Source organism: Schistocerca serialis, chromosome 2 (genome assembly GCF_023864345.2).
Source record: "Schistocerca serialis cubense isolate TAMUIC-IGC-003099 chromosome 2, iqSchSeri2.2, whole genome shotgun sequence".
NCBI classification, from domain to species: Eukaryota; Metazoa; Arthropoda; class Insecta; order Orthoptera; family Acrididae; genus Schistocerca; species Schistocerca serialis.
Window position 1 is genome coordinate 1110328791 of NC_064639.1, and position 23147 is coordinate 1110351937.

Here is a 23147-nt window from a genome sequence, read left to right on the forward strand (position 1 = left end):
CCATTGAAACCACAGCTGAGCAATTCTTGACAAACTACAGATACCTTCACTCAGTGAAGAACCATCTGCAATTTAGCTTTCAGTTTCTTCAGTGGAACAATTAAATAAGGCAGTCAGTGTCATGAACTGGAATGCCAATGGCATTACAGCCCAACATCTTCAGCTTGAGGACTTCGTTGACACTAACCGCATCGCTAATGCACTTATCGAGGAAACTAATCTCCACCCTGACCACTGTTTCAAAATTAGAAAGTATGTTGCGCACAGATGTGATTGTATTGATCGTTCAGACGGAGGAACATCATGAAATAACCTTACCCAACCTTAAAAGAACCTAAACAGCAGCAGTATAAACATGCATCAATGGATGACAAACAACCTATTTGCAGTACATCTTCCACTTAGGACCATCCTTGAAGAATTAACTAACATAAGCCATAGCATCATCATGGGCAGAGGTATCAATTCAAAACACGCTTCCTGGCATTGCAGGACCACCAAAAGGAATGGCAAAATCCATCACTCCTTCATCAAAAATTTAGAAACACTACAGTTATAGTGCCAAACAAACACCACAACATATTTTCCTCACAGTCACCTACTGGGGCCTGATGTTCTCGACTTTTTCATCTCTAAAAACATTCCATGGCAACCTGAAGCGTAACAGTAATATGTGATCTCTATTCACATCATAACCCTGTTCCCCTTCATGAAAATTAAATGCATCACCAATTGGACGGAGTTATTCGCACCTCCCACACAAATTGGGGGATTTTCAACACACTTTCTATCAAGAAAACTCCTCCATAATCTGAATTCACAGTGCGAGGCAGCATAGAGCAAGTCATTCAAACTGTCACTGATATCGTAATTGAGAGTAGCAACAAAGCAACATCTGTTATTGTCCCCCATCTGCTAGTCATCTTCTGCCACAACATATACAAGATCTCATCTCTCAAAAGAAGTGAATCAGACATCAATGGCAAACCTTTTGTGACCCTGAAGACAGATAATGCTTGAGTCGACTAAGTCCACATATTTGTCATTTAATCCAACCACAGAGTCAATTGTAGGCTAAAACACTACATGAAGATGAAGATGAACGGAAACAGGAAAAATTCTGAAGGATCACGAGGTACAGAAAACAAACTCCAGTCAACCAAGAAACATCTTCATATGTCTAATTGTTTTATCTACAACCCTTATGATAAAACCAAGGCAATGGCAGATTCACTTGAACGTCAAGTCACCACACCCAATACGAATGACCAGGAAACTGATGATCATGAAAAAATGGTCAGTAGGGCTGTCAGAAGAACTCTATGAGCAAACATTACTACTTTATTCCTCTAATTATTTCCGTTGTAGTGTGCATGCATATCAGTTCCCTTGGTAACAAAAAGGAACCAGGACCAGACGCTGTAACTCTGCTTGTCTCAAACAATTGTACTTTCCCAATTAGTGGAAACTTGCAAAGTCATAACTCTCCCAGATCCAAGTAAAAATCATCTTTTCCCATAAAATTATCAGCAATTTCGTTATTAAACTGTCTAGGAAAAATTTTGGAAAAAATATTCCTCATTTACTTTGTACCTTTCTTGCAACAATAAACATTATCATCGAACAACAGAACATCCATCAGGCTTTAAGACTCGCTGAATACGCATGCTCAGCCACACATTAAACACAGCACAGAAGTTGTGTTTTAAGATGTTGAAAAAGTTTTCAACAAGTTTTGGTGTTGTGGGCTCATTTACAAGTTACTAGAGATTGGTTGCCCTTGGCATCTCAAATTCTTGGTTGTTCTTCACCATGCAAAAAACTTAACAGTCAGCCAAGACCAATTGAAGCTGGGTTCCGCAGGGCTCCGTCATGTGATCAATCTTGTATTCAATCTACACCAGTGGCATCCCACAACAGCCTGGTGCTCAACTCTCCTTACTTGCTGATGATACAACAATTTATAGCAGCAGCTCAAACTTTAAATTCATCACTTGTAATCGATGTCTTTCTACCAGAAAGGCCACAGGTTGTGGCTAAGCCATGTCTCCACAATATCCTTTCTTCCAGGACTGCAAGTTTATCAGAAGAGCTTCTGTGAGGTTTGGAAGGTAGGAGACACGAGGTATTGGTGGAATCAAAGCTGTGAGGATGGGTCATGAGTCATGCTTGGGTAGCTCAGTCGGTAGAGCACTTGCCCACAAAAGGCAAGGGTCCAGAGTTCAAGTCTTGGTCTGGCATACAGTTGTAATCTGCCAGGAAGTTTTGAACTCTTTCTACTTCCCAGTCACTTATGACTCTGAAATCTGGTCCTTAGCAGCTAATACAAATTTCAAGAACATTCAAATTGAACAGAAAAAATTTCTTCATATTGCAGTAGATACTCCCTGTTACTTACCAAATTCAGTCATTCACACTAACTCCCAAATTCCAAAAAGTCATACAGTCATTCAGCAACAAGCACAAAAATGTTATGAAAAAGCTCAGATCTCTCCCCACCGTCTTATTAACTTGTTAGGTCACATTCCACTCAACCCCCCATCAAAATCTCCAGGTTGATCATGCACCGCCATTTGGACTTCTAACTCTCACTGATATTCAACTTCATACTTCATTCATTTCAACAAATATTCTGCGGTCTCATAACAGGAGGGATATCAGCGAAGTGTGGTAAACAATGGCCTGCAATGAAAACATTTATCTCATGTGTACACATTTGATACAGTCATTATTTCATTTCCATAATATTTTGATCTTTGCATTTTTGTGCTATCTCGTTTAGAAATATTGTAGAAGTAGGAAATGGTCACATAATTTGTTAGTTTTCCTGCTATAATCAGACTGTTTCTTTAGCAGTTGAGTCCCATAGGATTTCACACACATTTTAACTTTTTTTTTTTTTGTTTTACTTCAATGAAAAAGTAAGAGTAAAACTACTAGAGTAATGAACAATCAAATGTAATCAGTTAGAGTGGAGTGTCGAGTCTGATGAGGCAGTGGAAACTAGTAGCAGGCAAGCTGCAGCAGGCTCACCCAGTCCCTGCCCCTCATTGTGGCAGCTCTATGCCTCTCATTCTGTAAACAAAGACTTAGACAAAATGAATGGAACCCTGCTATTCCGGCCTTCGGCACATTGAGTGTAGGACCTCTCACGTCACTATTGGTCAGTCGGACTTTCACCCTCTGAGTTAATTGTATCCAGTGATGTTTCATTCATTTTCATATTTACAACACATTAAAATTTATTCATGGTTTTAGTAATGAGTACCACTGGGCTTGATATGACTTCAGGGTAAGTTTCATTTTGTTTCTGGAATGTAATATTTATGAAAATAGAACAATTACTATTATGTTGAACAACTGTAATGTATGTTTTTATGTTAGTTTGTTAAAATATTGCCAATATACCCAGTGTGACTTACTTGGGGTATACATGACCCCACTTGGGAGTGGTCAAATCCAACATATCGAAACCTACCCTGAAATTATTCATAGAGGAAGAATACACCGAACAAAATTCAATGTCAAAATTTCAGCTGCTAAGGTGCACTGCAAGTATTCTTTTAAAATGTTAAAGCTAATCATTTTTGCTGCACAAAGAAACACTTCTAATGGCATTTTATAGAACTTTTCCTTCCTAGCATGCGATCGATGAATAAAGCAGATGGAGCCATGACATGAGAACATAGTGCCAAGTAAAGCAAAGTTCGAAGTGCACACATGCAAATTTTAAGCACTTAAACCATATTGAACAAAAGCATTAATTTTTTGATGAATTGTAGTTCATTGCAGCAGCTAAATTGTAGCAGATTTATTTCGTACACAATTCTCAGGCAATTCCACGAATTTCGTAAAATCTCAGGGAATTCTGTGTTTTTAACCTAGCATTGGAATTTAATTTTATTTACTTTTAAAGTATTTAATATTTCAAAGTGTGTTAATTATTTGAAGATTATTCCGTATAAAGTAGCAATGTTTAAATTGCTGTCAAACTACTGCTTATGGCCAGTGTACCTCAGCCGAGAGGAAACAAAAGTCATTATTGTGCATTGCACATCTGAAAGTGCGCTCCATCTCTCATGACCTTGTCGCTGATTGGGCATTAACACTAGAATGGCAGAATTTCTGACATTCCTAAAACGGCCAAAGTGTGTCCTTTTGACCCCGCATAAAATACTCCCATGATCATAACAGCAATGGTATTTTTCATAAAATTTATTCAAAAGGTTGCTAACATTAGCATACTAGATTCTGCCACAACTTTTATAATATCCCCAGCATTTGCTAAGAATATCACAAGTGGCTAAAATCTTGCCAACTTAAGTTTATAGCTCTATCCACTGGTAATCTCCTCTAATCCAGCACTGAGGAATTGTTGCACTGAGATGGTCACAAGCTTCCACATTGATAGGAGGTGGTGCCTTGTCATACTGGTTACACTTTCTCTCGTGGAAATCTAACAGTTGGGGTGAAACATTTTGCAGAAATCCGTTCTTGAGGTATCTATCAAAGCAGTGGAGTAGGAGGTATGGTCCAGTGAAATGCTCATTTACAATGCCAATCCAGACATTTACATAAAACTGTACTTATCAATGTGACATAACTGTGACAATAGGATTCTTTTTAATTTGGCTGACTGTTCTTTCTGTTCATAATACCATTGCGAGTGAAAGAGGCCTGTCTACAAATAGCACAAAGTGGAGGAAGTCCTGTGAAGCTTAAACCTATTGAAGTTATCACGGGCAGCACTAGACATGTGGAGTTAAGTGTGCCCTGTCTCTAACCACTGACCTGTTATGGGTACTATGCTTGAAAAAGTGGTACATGTATTGCACACTAACCTATAAAGATTGTTATGGGGACTCAGGAATAGCCAGTACGTCATCAAACTTGGGTTTCCAGGTCCCTCTTTTCTTAGTTACAATGAACCATTCTTTCTCAGTCATACGTCTACAGATGTAAACACTTGCACGGATAGGTAACGTCTGTTGGTAATGTCTTACTTCTAATGCCTTTCAGCAACATGGGCATTGTTGTGAACTTCTCTATAAACGAGATTAAGGCTGGTGAGCTCTGCAAAATTGTAACCGAAAGTTCTGTTATTTGATCAACAGTACAGAATGCAGTTTGGGTGAAATGTCAACACAAAACATAGCGGGAGGGATTGATAACATGTAAAGTAGGCAATAAGCCACACATAAAGAAAGTAAGAAGGCTAGGTGGATCCAAAAATTTGAACAAAGCAACACCTGTGTGCTCTGTTTAGGAGAGCGATGTTTGCCAAAGCATCCCCTTTATCCCATTCATGTGTTCCATCTCTAATGATCTTGTCAAATGGAAATCAAACCCTTCCTTCTTTTTATACTGTTTAATTTTTGTACGGCTTACTAAATTGCCTATTATATAAACATATTGATAACCAATTGATGAAAGTATTCACACGTTGAATTTATTTTTAATTACTGCAAAGAGACCACATCCTACAGACTCACCTTTAGTACTCCGCAATTTAAGGCTATCGACAATGATGTTTTAAGAAACTAGCTTACCTCGGTGGTAGTGTGTATTTTCGTTTCCGTATGTGAAACTTTCTCCTTTTTGAACTTGGAATATTTTTTTGTACTGGGCTATTTACTTCCATCCACCAAGTAACATAATGCATTTGACATTCTTTCTCAAACTTCAGGCATACTGTGTAATCAGTGTGTTACTTATCCAGAGAAATTTCTACAATCTACTTAATTATGTAGTTTTTAGCTATTCCCTACCTTCCGCACTATGGATTTTCTGCTACTGTGTCCATCATTTATACTGCATCTGCAACTTACCAGTTAAATGATATCCAAATCACATGTGCATCTTCTTTATTAGAGATATGGACTGAAATTTTATGCACAGAGAAAATAATTGGGTTAAAATACATAAATCTACATCTAAACTAAGCAAGAAATATTGCATTGATATCTGAGCCTGTTTCTAGTGACCATTGATCCGGTCTGTTAAAAGGTCAGTATCATACACAATGGTGATCCTACTATGGACTTGCTGTTTGTAAAGATAGTAAAGACTATAGTACTGAATATGCAGTTTAGTAAAAATATGAATGCTGGTTAGTAAAGGATATCAATACACCCATAAAAAGATATTGTGTATGTAGTTATAGTAACAAGGATATCTTTTAATCACCAGTGACATAGAGAATACTAAAAAGATAAAATGAGCCCAATAAGAGATGTAGTGAAAGTAAGTATAAAACCTTTGCAGGAAAAAGGAATTTGTAGTTTGATAACAAGACATGAGAACAACTATGATGATTGTCATCTCTCTCTCTCTCTCTCTCTCTCTCTCTCTCTCTCTCTCTCTCTCTCTCTCTCTCTAGGAAAACATAGACTACTACTTACCGTAAATATGACATGTTAAGTAGCAGACAGGCACAGTTAAAATTGCCATTTTTGCTGTAAGTAGCTGTCTATCTTTTCCTACATTGTTGATAATCCTACATGGAGTTTCCATTGTTTAATACTAAACATTCTTAGCAAAAGAGGTGAAAATGTTCATTGACTGTTATACATTTTAAATGTGTCCTTAAATAACACTCAATTGCACGAAGGACGTCAGATCTTGTAACTAATCTGAAAAAGATTTGCATAATATTGCATCATATAAGTATGATCAAAACATAAACAGATAAGCAAGTGGAAGGTAGTCTACAAACGAGTTGCGTGAGAAAGTATGATCATAGTGATTTCCTCTATAATAATTGAGAAAGATAATTATTCGAAAAAATGAGAAAGACATAAAAGCTATAAATACATTATTTTATCATACCATCATAGACTACGCAACCTCTGGATGTGTAGTTATTCATACAGCACAAAATTTACGCAAGGAGGAAAATAAACAATATTAATCTCCCAGTATACTCCTACAAAACTTAATGAAATTTGCTTCATCCTCAAGTTACATTATAATGTAAGTGGACAGATAAAAAAAATCTACTGACCAAGCAGTGGCAGGGGAACACTCTTCTGCCAGAAGAAGGAGCCACTGGTTTTGAAAGCTTGTAAACATTAAATCCTTCTGTGTGTGTGTTCCCCTGCCACTGCTTGGTGAGTAGATTTTTTATCTATCCATTTACATTATATGATCTGAGTATTATTAATTACTTTCCTTGTTTGTTGAATAACCAAGGTGTAAGTCTACTGGTCTGTTGTCTACGTTACTGTCCCTCTTGTTATGTACAATATTCCAAGTTGCTTTTCATGTTCAGTTTTTAATAAGAAGTTTTACATAGTAGTTAGAATTAGTATTCTTCCCTAGTGTACATTTTTATTACATTCCTTATCGTACTAGATGAAGTGCTGTATCATGATACCATTTTCTTTTTACAAATGTGGCAATGCCTGCCTCGGAATTATGCCAGCTAGTGAAAAACTTCATTGACTTGAATATGTTGATTTATACATTATTTTCATAACATAATTAAATTGAATATACTTAGTTCTGGGGGAAAAAAGACAGGTGTGTTTAAATGTGCACATGCATACATACCCTTTTTTTATTTATTTATTTATTTAAGAAATTTCAGGGCATGTTGATGCAAAACTCTTTCCTTTCCAGTACAGACATCTGTGTTAGAATATGTAAAATTTCTGTAGGTCATAATAATAAACAGATATTATTTAGTTTGCAGGGAACTGTTTTTGCTTTGAAGTCAGACTGCAGTTGTGCCCTACACTGTATTTGTATTGCGTATTTTGAATTCAATACGTGTTTAATAATAAAAATTTTGACACTGATTCAATAAGTGCTTCACTTTTCTAAGTTTTACATTGTGAAATTACTGTTCTGGGAGTCTGAATGGAATTCTGTCTCACTGTAGAGTTCTAGCTTCCTTTTGTTGTTCTTACTAGAAACATTTGTATCACATACTAACAGCATTTTAACTTGCAATAAGCCCTTCCAATTACGCAGATATTGGAATGGAATTTGGTCATGAAATTTTGTACTTCAATTCGAAGAATGTTAAAATGCTCAAGATCTCATAAGAGATAGACAGCACTTCGAAAACTGAAGATACCTCCGGATCCATTCAACCGAAGGTAATATCAATGAAACCATCTTTTAAATAGAAATGTATTGCATATTCTGTTCATACGTAGTTCGGCTTCTTTCATTTCGCTGGCAAATATTTTTTAAGTACATTGTGGCTAATTGTGGAATGAACTTATTTTGAGATGCATTAAAATGATAGCTACAGTCAAGTAATGGAGCAGTTTTCATAGTTTTTCTAGTTTGTGCATTGTCAGCTGTTGTATGTAGATTAGTAATGTAGCGATTTAATTATCAGTTATTGTATGGATCTCGGTGAGTTTTTGCTTCACTATATTATAAATTGCTTTCATTGACATTGTTAAATTTGGTCCACTGCACAACTTTATTATATTCAGGTTATTGAATGAGGGCTTACAGTGCATTGTGAACCATCCTTCGTGGTTTCATTATACCAGTTTGAGATTTTTGAAATTGTGTTATGTTTGCGTAATAGTTCTTAACAGTTGGAATGATTCATACTATCTTCTTTTTTTTTTCTAACATTTTGAGTCATCCCATTGAAATAAATTACCAAAATAGGATAATGGTTGGTTTTTGAGTATCCAGTCCATTTTGTGCACATAATATTTTAATGACTGCTAATTTTGGCTTTCAAGATGCTCTGAGCGGTGGTGTTAGGTGTGCTTCCTGCCTGGTGTCCAACCATATTGTCAGACAATATTGTTAGTGTGACACCCGCATTTATAGCTTAGTTTGACTTATGATAGCTACTACACTTGGAGGAAAGGGAAGCATCTGTATGAATATCAAGAGCTCACATGAAAAACCAGTGCTAAGCAAAGAATGGAAAGCAGAAAGGTAGAAAGACTATACTGTCAGAAGAATTTGACGGAACACTGAAACACCTAAGTCAAAACAAGGTCCCATGGGAGCAGATTACATTCTGTCAGATCTACTGACAGCCTTTGGAGAGCCAGCTATGACAAAACTCTTCCATCTGGTGTGCAAGATGTGTGAGAAAGGGAAATACCCTAAGATTTCAAAAAGAATGTGATAATTCCAATTCCAAAGAAAGCAGTTGCTGACGGGTGTGAATGTTACCAAACTATCAGTTTTATAAGTCATGGTTGCAAGATTCTAAAGTGAATTCTTTACAGAAGAATGGGAAAACTGATAGAAGCCGACCTCTGGGAGATCAGTTTGATTCTGGAGAAATGTAAGAATACACGAGATGGTACTGACCCTATGACTTCTCTTAAAAGATAGTTTGAGGAAAGGCAAATCTATGTTTATAACGTTTGCGGACATACAGAAAGATTTTAACAGTGTTGAGTGAATTTCTTTGGAATTCTGAAGATAGTAGGAATAAAGTACAGGAAGCAAAAGGCTGTTTACAACTTTTAAGGAAACCAGATCGCACTTTTTGATTTGAGGGGCATGGGAGGGAAGCAGTGGTTGAGAAAGGAGTGAGACACGGTTGTAGCCTATTGCCAATGTCGTCATCTGTACATTGAGCAAGCAGTAAAGGCAACAAAAGAAAAATTTGGAGTAGTGGTCAAAGTTCAGGGAGAGGAAATAAGAACTTTGAGGTTTACTGGTGACATAGTAGTTCTTTCAGAGACAGCAAAGGACATGGAAGAGAAGTTAAATGAAATAGACAAGGTCTTGAAAGGAGAATATAAGATGAACATCAACAAAAGGTGAATGTAGTCAATTAAATCAGGTGATGCTGAGGGAATTAGATTAGGAAATTAGGCCCTTAAAGTAGTAGATGAGTTTTGCTATTCAGGCAGCAAAATAACTGATGATGGCCAAAATGTTGTTGTTGTTGTGGTCTTCAGTCCAGAGACTGGTTTGATGCAGCTCTCCATGCTACTCTATCCTGTGCAAGCTTCATCATCTCCCAGTACCTACTGCAACCTACATCCTTCTGAATCTGCTTAGTGTATACATCTCTTGGTTTCCCTCTACGATTTTCACCCTCCACGCTGCCCTCCAATGCTAAATTTGTGATCCCTTGATGCCTCAAAACATGTCCTACCAACCGATCCCTTCTTCTAGTCAAGTTGTGCCACAAACTTCTCTTCTCCCCAATCCTATTTAATACCTCCTCATTAGTTACATGATCTACCCACCTTATATTCAGCATTCTTCTGTAGCACCACATTTCGAAAGCTTCTATTCTCTTCTTGTCCAAACTAGTTATCGTCCATGTTTCACTTCCATACATGGCTACACTCCATACAAATACTTTCAGAAACGACTTCCTGACACTTAAATCTATACTCAATGTTAACAAATTTCTCTTCTTCAGAAACGATTTCCTTGCCATTGCCAGTCTACATTTTATATCCTCTCTACTTCGACCATCATCAGTTATTTTATTCCCTAAATAGCAAAACTCCTTTACTACTTTAAGTGTGTCATTTCCTAATCTAATTCCCTCAGCATCACCCGATTTAATTTGACTACATTCCATTATCCTCGTTTTGCTTTTGTTGATGTTCATCTTATATCCTCCTTTCAAGACACTGTCCATTCCGTTCAACTGCTCTTCCAAGTCCTTTGCTGTCTCTGACAGAATTACAGTGTCATCGGCAAACCTCAAAGTTTTTACTTCTTCTCCATGAATTTTAATACCTACTCCGAATTTTTCTTTTGTTTCCTTTACTGCTTGCTCAATATACAGATTGAATAACATCGGGGAGAGGCTACAACCCTGTCTCACTCCTTTCCCAACCACTGCTTCCCTTTCATGCCCCTCGACTCTTATAACTGCCATCTGGTTTCTGTACAAATTGTAAATAGCCTTTCGCTCCCTGTATTTTACCCCTGCCACCTTCAGAATTTGAAATAGAGTATTCCAGTTAACATTGTCAAAAGCTTTCTCCACGTCTACAAATGCTAGAAACGTAGGTTTGCCTTTTCTTAATCTTTCTTCTAAGGTAAGTCGTAAGGTTAGTATTGCCTCATGTGTTCCAACATTTCTACGGAATCCAAACTGATCTTCCCCGAGGTCTGCTTCTACCAGTTTTTCCATTCGTCTGTAAAGAATTCGCATTAGTATTTTGCAGCTGTGACTTATTAAACTGATAGTTCGGTAATTTTCACATCTGTCAACACCTGCTTTCTTTGGGATTGGAATTATTATATTCTTCTTGAAGTCTGAGGGTATTTCGCCTGTCTCGTACATCTTGCTCACCAGATGGTAGAGTTTTGTCAGGACTGGCTCTCCCAAGGCCATCAGTAGTTCTAATAGAATGTTGTCTACTCCCGGGGCCTTGTTTCGACTCAGGTCTTTGAATGCTCTGTCAAACTCTTGACGCAATATCTTATCTCCCATTTCATCTTCGTCTACATCCTCTTCCATTTCCATAATATTGTCCTCAAGTACATCGCCCTTGTATAAACCCTCTATATACTCCTTCCACCTTTCTGCCTTCCCTTCTTTGCTTAGAACTGGGTTGCCATCTGAGCTCTTGATATTCATACAAGTGGTTCTCTTCTCTCCAAAGGTCTCTTTAATTTTCCTGTAGGCAGTATCTATCTTACCCCTAATGAGACAAGCCTCTACATCCTTACATTTGTCCTCTAGCCATCCCTGCTTAGGCATTTTGCACTTCCTGTCGATCTCATTTTTGAGACATTTGTATTCCTTTTTGCCTGCTTCATTCACTGCATTTTTATATTTTCTCCTTTCATCAATTAAATTCAATATTTCTTCTGTTACCCAAGGATTTCTACTATCCCTCGTCTTTTTACCTACTAGATCCTCTGCTGCCTTCACTACTTCATCCCTCAGAGATACCCATTCTTCTTCTACTGCATTTCTTTCCCCCATTCCTGTCAATCGTTCCCTTATGCTCTCCCTGAAACTCTGTACAACCTGTGGTTTAATCAGCTTGTCCAGATCCCATCTCCTTAAATTCCCACCTTTTTGCAGTTTCTTCAGTTTCAATCTGCAGTTCATAACCAATAGATTGTGGTCACAATCCACATCTGCCCCTGGAAATGTCTTACAATTTAAAACCTGATTCCTAAATCTTTATCTTACCATTATATAATCTATCTGATACCTTTTAGTATCTCCAGGATTCTTCCAGGTATACAACCTTCTTTTATGATTCTTGAACCAAGTGTTGGCTATGATTAAGTTACGCTCTGTGCAAAATTCTACCAGGCGGCTTCCTCTTTCATTTCTTCCCCCCAATCCATATTCACCTACTATGTTTCCGTCTGTCCCTTTTCCTACTGACGAATTCCAGTCACCCATGACTATTAAATTTTCGTTTCCCTTCACTACCTGAATAATTTCTTTTATCTCGTCATACATTTCATCAATTTCTTCATCATCTGCAGAGCTAGTTGGCATATAAACTTGTACTACTGTAGTAGGCATGGGCTTTGTGTCTATCTTGGCCACAATAATGCGTTCACTATGCTGTTTGTAGTAGCTAACCCGCACTCCTATTTTTTTATTCATTATTAAACCTAGTCCTGCATTACCCCTATTTGATTTTGTATTTGTAACCCTGTTATCACCTGACCAAAAGTCTTGTTCCTCCTGCCACCGAACTTCACTAATTCCCACTATATCTAACTTTAACCTATCCATTTCCCTTTTTAAATTTTCTAACCTACCTGCCCGATTAAGGGATCTGACATTCCACGCTCCGATCCGTAGAACGCCAGTTTTCTTTCTCCTGATAACGACTTCCCCTTGAGTAGTCCCCGCCCAGAGATCCGAATGGGGGACTATTTTACCTCCGGAATATTTTACCCAAGAGGACGCCATCATCATTTAATCAGACAGTAAAGCTGCATGCCCTCGGGAAAAATTACGGCTGTAGTTTCCCGTTGCTTTCAGCCGTTGACAGTACCAGCACAGCAAGGCCGTTTTGGTTAATGTTACAAGGCCAGATCAGTCAATCATCCAGACTACTACTGAAAAGGCTGCTGCCGATGGCCAAAATAGAGGGGATGAAAAGTGTAGACCGCCAGTGGCAAGAAAATCATATCTGAAGGAGAGAAAATTGTTAACATATAGTTTGAAGTGTTAGAAAGTCTTTTCTGGAAGTATTTGTATGGAGTTTAGCCAGTTATGGAAGCGAAATATGGATAATAAACTGTTTGGGCAAGAAAACAATAGAAGCTTTTGAAATGTTGTGGTACTGAAGAGTGGTGAAGATTAGGTGGGTAGATCACTTAACTAATGAGGAGGTACTAAATAGGATAGGGGAGAAAAGAAATTTGTGGCACAACCGGACTAGAAGAAGGGATTGGCTGATAGGACACATTCTGAGATATCGAGGGATCGCCATTTGGTAGCGGAGGGAAATGTGGAGGGGAAGGGGAGGACAAAGATGGCAGAGGGAGACCACAGATGAATACAGTAAGCATATCCAGAAGTATGTACATTGCAGTAATTATTTCGAGATCAAGAGGCTTGCACAGGATAGAGTAGCAAGGAGAGCTGCATCAAAGTGGTCTTCAGACTAAAGACAACAACAACAACAACAACAACAGCCAGGATACCCCATTACACACATTGTTGTTTCCCAGCATCCACATCCTTATTCTGTGAAATGTATGTTTCCTTGGTGTTATCTGACTCTGTTGTATGACACTGCCTGTGAGATCATAAGTGTGTCAGATCTGAAGTCTTACTCAAATTGCTACATTTATCCATGTGTATTAAGCTCTCTTACATCCTTATTTTGATATACTTAGTTCTTATACTGCAGGCAGATTTCAATGACAACTGATTCTCTTAGCTGTTTCAGTCGGATGTCTCACAGATGATTCTTTCATACAGTGGGCACAGGGAATCGAAATTGCTTTAAATAGGGATGTGGTGGCAACAGCACTTCTGTTAGGAGTACAGGCAGTAATTTCCTATAAGATTTTGCCAGTAGTACATCTTGCACAAAATAATGTGGCACTTGCACAACAACACAATAAGTGCAAGGATAGTTATCCTTTATCAGACATCCGATATTATATGAGATGCCAGTGAATTTTTCAGAACAGGGAAATAAGGAAGCAAAAATTTCATTAAAAGCTACCCTTGAGAGGGTTGCAGGAACCGCTAGCTATTCCAGTCACAAAATGAAGAGAATAAAGGAGGAGGAGCTATAGCTCTAAGCACAGTGTTCAAGAGAATTAAAGGAGCACTCTCTCAAAACCCCATAATTGTCTCCCATTCCAAAGTTTGAAATTTGGTTCAAAGGTGCCTACTACCTTCCACTGCAATGGTGAAAAATCATGGCAACCTGCAGTGTCACCCTCGGCCTTGATGGCACTAAATTTAACCACAATTCTGCCCAGCGCTACCCTGGACATGTCATATGATGTGAAGATTGTCACAGGCCCTCTTGCCTACATTTCACGATGGAGGTCAGAACTGTGTCACGTAGAGCAGTTTTCTGCAGACACATTGGCACTCAGAACAGAAGCGAAAAGGCCTGAGGGTGGCATAAAGTGCATCAATGACAACACCCATTTCCTTGAGATGTTGATTCCCACACATGGTTGACAGTGGTGTGAGTACCAGGAAGATGTTCTTGATAACCTTTGTCACTGCCGACACCCCGTTTCAGCCCTTTTCTATGGACATTGTGAGGCTGCATGCCTATTTGTCGTGATCATACCCCCTTTGGAGTGAAGCACAACTTCAATTTTTGCTCTCGTGATCACGTTGGAACCATTCAAAACCATTTGATAAAATCTGAATGTGATTTGAAGCAGCGAAAGGTCCTTACGCTTTCTCAGTGCAGTTTCATGACCTCCTACGGCATGGAGGGATGTGACATTGACGCATGCAAGAATAAAACTTCAAAGGATTCCTGTAAGGCCCCATAATTCCATAAAACTCTCAGTTGCAGGTGCCCACGTTGGGTTGATAATTTTACAAATGTACCTTTACAGAGAGAACCAACAAATGGCACCCACAGGTAGGCAACCACCTCATACACCTTCAAAGCCAGTTGCCTGCCTGCAAGCATCAAGGAGTATTTCCCAGGTCTTCGTATTAAAGCCACATTTTTAAAATACTCAATAGTGGACATGTGCCACCAAGGGTTTAGCCATACAGGGGTGTCTTGGAGGTACACCTTGTCATTTTATTCACACTTGTGTCAATGGTCCATCCCTCTGTGATTGCTCCACAGGAGGGCATGAAACAGGAGCACCAAAAAAGAGTAAGGACCCTTTACTGCTTTGGATCATGTTGAGATTTCATCAAACAATTTTGAACAGTTCCTAGTAGTTCCACTCGGCACACACAGCAAAATTTGCTGTTGTCCTGCACTCCAAAGGGGTGAGATCATGTTCAATGGAATTGAACCCCTGTTGTGTCTGTCAAGAAGTGCCAAATTGCCCAGGAGGTGTCAACAGTACCAAAGTTTGTCAATAATGTTGCCCTTTTGCTCTTCACTCTGAGAACTGTCGTTTTCAACTGCGAAATGTGTAGAAATCAGTATCTCAAGGATATGGGTGGTTTCACTGATGCGTTTTATGCCACCCCCTGAGGCCTTTTCATTTTGATTGTGAGTGGCAGTTTGTTTGAAATATTTTCTTTGGCCATCCATAAGAAAACCACATCATTTCAGCACTGGGCATCACGGTTCTGACCTCCATCTCAGAGGCATCTGAACAAGGGGTGAAATATGGGTAAGAGAAGTTGTGACAACGTTACCATCAAGTTACATTTCCACAGTGGCATTGGGCAGAATAGTGTTGAAATTCGGTGCCAGTATGACATCATTAACCCGCTTTATACATCGCATCAAATTCTGAGCCATGGCTCTTTTTGCATGGGCTGACAATTTTTTGTTTGAAGTGTCATCGAACCCGAGGGTTAGATTGCATGCTTTTGCACCTTTGCAAAGGCACTTTTGAGCCAAATTTCAAACTCTTGCATTGAGACAATTATGGTGTTTCGAAGAAGTGATCATTTAATTCTGTTGCATAGTGTACTTCTAAAGGCTTAACTACTTCCAAAAGACATGAAGGAAGAAGAAAATTTTAATTTTAGGTAATATTTCTGAAAGTGTCATAAGGGTAGTGACACACAATTTTCATGTGACCCCTGTTCTTTATTTTACTCTGTCAGTATCGCAGAAAGCAACGTTGTCTCCTATGTTACATTTTTTAACTTTCTTTGTTTATGACATTTCATTTTGACAGTTGATGTTCAGTCTTGTTACGCCTTGGTTAATCCTTTGTTTATGTGAGTTCTTTTTTATTAATGTAGTGAGAAATTATTGACTTTGATTGCCTATATTTGTCAAATCAGTGGATGTGCTAACATGACCCGTTAACACAATAATATGCAGACATGCTAACTGTAGTGTACAAGGTACACAAGATAAGTGCTTGTGCATAGGCTTCAACTGTCAATCTCCACCTCCACCACTGTGTGGTGGTCATTGATGCCACTTGCACCCCTCCCCTGCTATGACATGTGTGCAGTTGCATACTAACTTATTTTGTGTGCACTCTGCCATAAGATGATAACTAAATCAGTCATTGAAATATTTTGTGCAAAAGTGGTATCTACAACTAGGCTGGAAACCCAAAAGCATCAATTGGTTATGTCAAACATACTTCAGAAATAACACCAAATAAATGTATAACAAAATTAAAACATTGATGTGGAACAGAAAATTATTGCTACTATTTTTTTTTATCCATTTGGCTTGGCAACATGTTGGGTCAGGGTACCAATTTTCATTTGTTTTGGTTAGAGAAAGGGAAGGATGCGGGTATAATTTTTGTTTATTTATGTATTTGTTTATATGATTTAAGGCAACTCATAAATTGAAATAACTGTATGTTTGGTCTGTTTGTTCATATACTTAAACACACAAAACTTTCTAGAATGCATGTAATGTATTTGTGCTTAAAAATTTCATGTTAGCAGAAAGTTTTAGGTCAGTTATACCGAAAAGTGGAATCCTTCGTGTAATAACTTGTATTAATGAAAAATTAAATACTTCAGTGTCTGTGGACATACGAGAAGGGTGATCATGGCTAGCATTGTCACCATTTGAAATATATAATTAATTTACTGAGTACAGCTGGAAATACCTTCATTAAAGAATTGGTATGCAGATTTATCTAAGCTAAGCAATGTGAGAGTTTTTATTTTGTTCTGTTTTTGTTTTGGCTAGTGTGGCGCAAGTTAACAGTTGTTAAGCAGAGGTTTTGCATTTAATGCAGGTGCCGTGGAAAACTTTCTGTTTTTAGTTGTTTGTTTTTTGTAGCTGTTATAATTTTATCATTTTTACATCATATTCAGCTTCACTTTATTTAAATTCTGCAAGATCTGCATGAATTATTTATATATGTTATGTTTAAAACTTCATTTATAATTTTTCTGATGATTATAAAAATAAACTACCTTTTATTATGAAGTGTTCCACTCTGCACGACATTTATTTTGTTTTTAATTATTGTGTTTGTTAACTGTTACTTTGTTATTATCTTGGGAAAAACTGCTAAATTGAGACAAGACTTATTAACTGTTACCATATTTGGAAAAGAGTATTCTTGAAGAAACATTTAATTAACTCACTGTTTAATCTTATTTATATTGTTCATGAGAAAATTAATTTTTGCTTCATTGTTTCCAACTTTCCTTTGTTGGTAAAGTAATATCTAGTTCACTCTTGGAACAAATCTAAGTTGTCATCATTTGTTTGGACGTGGAGATCATATTTCAAGAAAGGGATTATTTCTATGCCCAAGCGTATTGTGAGGCATGATAATGCAACAAGAATTCAACTGCCATTTCATTTATGCATAATGGTGTGACTTTAGCTGTATATGATGGCATTTATAGTCAGTGAAACAAGTGGGCTGCTTCACTAGAGCACCTATCAGCTATTACTATTGACTGTATGCCTACATAACAACAAAACTACAAGTGATGCAGCAGCTGTGAATTATGCTGATAATGGTTCAATATAATGTTTTGTGTATGTATACAGTGTATCATTTTCTGATTATATTTTATGCAGAATAGGATTAATAGTGCACACTGAGTCCTTATTCACTCCAAGTAACTCATTAATTAGACACAACAGACCACATGCTAGTGACAAACCCCTGAGTCATATTCTTTTTGTGTTGCTGTGGGATGTCCATTTGAAAGGACTTGTGACTAGCTCACCATTCTTCCATCTCTTAATGTCAGCTTTCCGACTGGAATTGCTACTTACTCTTCAGGCTGAGTGAGTGCCCCTCTTTCTAGTCTTCCTTACAAACCAAAGATCTCAACATGAAGCTGGATATCCTCCGTGTGAGAGAGAGTTGGATGCACAAACAGCTCACTGACTGAGATAGAGATGACCTTATACACTGCAAAAAATTTAATAACTTGCACACCATGTCATACATACTATATCGTATTTATTATCTACAGGGTGTCTGGGCTTAGAGATTTTCACAAACAAATGTTTACAACAAAAGAGTTCAGTATGTTATGTTGCTGAGTAAATAAGCAATCAATAGACACACTCTCCAAGGTTTAATGAACAGTGCTGAGTTGTATGACACATGCACACAAATATTTATTCAGCAGCAAGCAGACATACTCCTGACAGTCAACATATGGATGCCACAGCAAAAGGCGCAGTATGTGCTATGGTTAGCAGAGTTAAAATCTGCAACATATGTTCAGTGGCGTGCAAGAAGAGAATGGAACATGGATCCTCCCATACAAGATCAATTTATTAGTGGGACATAACTCTTTGAGAAATTGGAAAATTGATTTCAAATGCTGGAAACATCCAAAAACCCATGTGAAGAAAAGACAATGAAACATATGCACAAAGCATTTGCCAGAAGTCCATGTAAGTCTATTAGACAAGCTAGTACGGGATTAGCCTGCTTACAAACTCCAACGTTCGCACATTAAGCCTGAGGATCTCCACAGATGATGTGATTTTGCTATTGACATGTTGTATCGTACAGATGAAAACCATAACTGCCTCAGTGCAGTGCTGTTCAGTGATGAAGCTTTCCTTCCACATCATTGGCAAAGTTAACTGACATAACTGTCGAATATGGGTAAGTGAGACAATAGGAGAAGTGATTGAGTGTGAAAGGGACACACAAAAAGTTAAAGTGTGGTGGAGATTACAAAACATAGTGAGATGGTGGCTACAGTGGCAGAGCACACCTATGTCGACAAGTTGGTAAACTATGCAATTCCGCAACATATGTTCAGTGGCGTGCAAGAAGAGAATGGAACATGGATCCTCCCATACAAGATCAATTTATTAGTGGGACATAACTCTTTGAGAAATTGGAAAATTGATTTCAAATGCTGGAAACATCCAAAAACCCATGTGAAGAAAAGACAATGAAACATATGCACAAAGCATTTGCCAGAAGTCCATGTAAGTCTATTAGACAAGCTAGTACGGGATTAGCCTGCTTACAAACTCCAACGTTCGCACATTAAGCCTGAGGATCTCCACAGATGATGTGATTTTGCTATTGACATGTTGTATCGTACAGATGAAAACCATAACTGCCTCAGTGCAGTGCTGTTCAGTGATGAAGCTTTCCTTCCACATCATTGGCAAAGTTAACTGACATAACTGTCGAATATGGGTAAGTGAGACAATAGGAGAAGTGATTGAGTGTGAAAGGGACACACAAAAAGTTAAAGTGTGGTGGAGATTACAAAACATAGTGAGATGGTGGCTACAGTGGCAGAGCACACCTATGTCGACAAGTTGGTAAACTATGCAATTCCGCAGATGCCTCCTGACATCATTTTCTGTAGGATGAGGCCCCACCCCACTTTCATGGGGAAGTTAGTGAGAGAACAGATACATAAGGTGCCATAAAACTTATGCTTATGGACATGTGGCGAGAAGTGGAGTACTTTCCGATATCTGTCGAGCTACAAACGGTGCCCACATTGAACTATACCAACATGCATAAAAATGTTTGACCTCCTTTGTACAATCCTGGACAAATAAGTTATATGCCTTAATAAGTACTGAAATATAAACAAATGTTTTTTATATCTATAGCCCAAACTCCCTGTATTAAGAGTTTATTGGCGAGATTGTATATTCATGGGGAATGATTATGTATTTGAAAGTGACAGTGACATCAAAAGTGGTCATTATTAAGTATAAATTTTTGTTCAGTAAAATAAAACCTTGCTAGAGAAATTTCATTCAATAAATCATGAGGCTGTGGGACTAAGCACAAAGGAAGAAATCTTACTTAAAGAGCTTTAACATCAATAAAACTTTGCTATGGATTGCAGTAGAGAACAACTCTGTTACTCTTGAGATGAGATTCTAATTTAAAATATGACAACCAATTACTCAGATTTGTTCAGTTACTGGAAAAGATTGAAAATTGGTAGACAAAGAAACCAAAATAACTCTTGTTTCTCACAGGTATGGAAAAGAGGGAGAACAGAACTGTGGTGTGTAGGTGCACTACATGTAATTGATGCAGAGATAGCTCTTACAATTTTATCATGTTTGAATTGACTTCAGAAAGTACCCCCTCATAAGTAGCAATACTAAATTGAAAAATATTTTAGTTATGCTTCCTTTGCAGAATATCAATACTCATGCTGAAATTTACTTCTTTGAGTAGGCACTTTCAGATTTTTGACTAGTCATATTAGAACTCCTGTTACTGTTTTAACCCTTTTTCCAAGTACAAATAGTTCCTGTTGATCCGTGCATCCATATATGTGAATACTTTTCATGGGAGACAATTAAATATTTGAGCTATCACCGTACTTTTGTGAATTTGTATTGTAGATTTCCATCACTTTCTAACATATTTGTTCGTGTATTGTCTCAGTAATATGAGGGCTAATCAGAAAGTGGGGAAAGTTTTGGCATTAAAAAAAGGAAACTAGGTACAACAAATACATTTTATTATATACATCTGAAAGAGCAACTGACATACTACTTTTCCACAGTCACCAAACACATTGAGGCACTTATCATAGCGGTGGACAATCTTTGAAAGTCCTTCATCGTAAAATTCTGCCACCTGAGACTTCAGCCAGTGAGTCACGCCCGCCTAGAGTTCCACGTCGACATCAAAGTGCCGCGTTGCAAGCCAGGTCTTCATGTTGAGAAACAAATGGAAGTCGCTTGGTGCCAGGTCGGGGCTGTAGGGCGATGAAGGAAAATTTCCCATTTGAATGAATCAAGGAGTTCTTAGTGCGGTTTGCTGTGTGAGGTCAGGCATTGTTGTGCAAAGACAAAATTTGTGGTAGCTTAGCTTTTGAGTGACAATTTCTAACAACAAAGTCTGTGGAACTTGTGGAAAAGAAAGCGAAAGCTCCGTTGTTGTGAAGCGATGGTTTTCACGAATTGTTTCATCAACTTTAGCGACAAGATCGTCAGTCACAATGCTCGGGCGTCCACTCTTTTGAGTGACAATTTCTAACAACAAAGTCTGTGTAACTTGTGGAAAAGAAAGCGAAAGCTCCGTTGTTGTGAAGCGATGGTTTTCACGAATTGTTTCATCAACTTTAGCGACAAGATCGTCAGTCACAATGCTCGGGCGTCCACTCTTCTCTTCATCATGAATGTTGGTTCGGCCATTTTTAAACCGAATGCACCATTTCCGGCGGAACATTCACTCATTACGTTGTTTCCGTGCACTTCGCACAGTTCACTTTAAATTTCTATAGGTTTTAGGTTTAATGCCAACAAAAACCGAATCACAGACCGCACCTCACAACAGGTGCACATTTCAAATTCGAATATTGAAAAAACCAGATACGCAGAGACATTCCCGCTGTCATGGATGGGTGCCGACTGAACAGCTGTGCACGCTTATACCAAACAATATGCGATTGGCGCGCGCATAGCGATGTCAGACGGAAATGTTCCCTACTTTCTGAACAGCCCTCATCGCCAATTAATACCTTAATGCAATAATGGATAATGCCCATGGGAAAAGTCAAATTAATGCTTGTATGTCACTACATATACTATGAAACAAACACTGAAAAGAAGAAAAAGTTGGGTAGGGATGGAGTCGCTGAAGAATATTAATTTGGTACTTATGAAACAGTTTCACTTTTTAAAATATACCAAGGCTTAGATTAATGTACATTTATTGCAGTTAATGATTGTCCTTCCTTATAACAGTTACTAAATTGTTCAGTACCTTTTACTTCATTTGTTTCAAATCGCTATTGAAACTGAAATAGCATATAAAAACATTTGAAATTTATGGCATTTGCAACTAATGATGATAGAAATAAGTCATTAGGTTTCAGACAATATAATTGCATCAAAGACATAAAATCACGTATGTGCTAAGCCATCTCAAATTTCAGTGAGATCTTTTTTTTTTACATACTTTTGTGCAGAATTACTGCAGCAACATTCCACATCATCTTATAAGTCTCTTCAGTGTAAGGCAACATGCCACTACTTCAATTTACATTGACATGCAGTTGCTAGGAAGTTATAGTTCAGCAGATCACTTGCCTGAAATAACTGTTGTCAAAGAGTTGGCAGATTTTTCTGCAACCTAACTGGAAAGATGACATGGGTAAAATAATGAATGTTCTGTTGGCAACATACCTGGGAGCTTGGAGAATGGGTGAATGGACGAGAAGCAATATAAAGTTTGCTAAGTGGGGTATGATATTGTGGGAGACACCTGTGTGGCTGCACCATTTTTGAAGTACAGTGCGCACCTTTGATAACGTGCCTGGCAATAAGACATTGTGAGTCTGCTCCAAACAATAAAGTCACTGATGTGCCTGTAAAACAAAGCGCTTACAGTAAGGGTGGAAAGAGAAGTAGGTGATGTTAAACAATTTTTTGTGGTGATCAACACCACACAAGATGACTTAAGAAAAGAGATGTAAAGAATGAACTGGTACAGACAAAGAAAATGTTCAACAATCCTGCAGATGACCAATATTGATTTAAAATTGGAACTGAGCACAAATAGGGGAAAAGTAGATGAAAAGAGCTGTGCCATCTTGGACTAATTAATTTTGAGAATTGCAGGGAAAATCTGCAAAGAAAAGAAAAATATTGAAATATGTAAAAGAGGTTATTAAGTATATTTGA

The 23147-nt window shown here is 37.9% G+C and overlaps 1 protein-coding gene across 1 annotated transcript in view; it reads left to right on the plus strand.

The window, feature by feature from the left end:
• LOC126458568 (protein tramtrack, alpha isoform-like) overlaps positions 1-23147 on the plus strand; it is a 155089-nt gene that overhangs the window by 122834 nt on the left and 9108 nt on the right. The window lies entirely within an intron of this gene.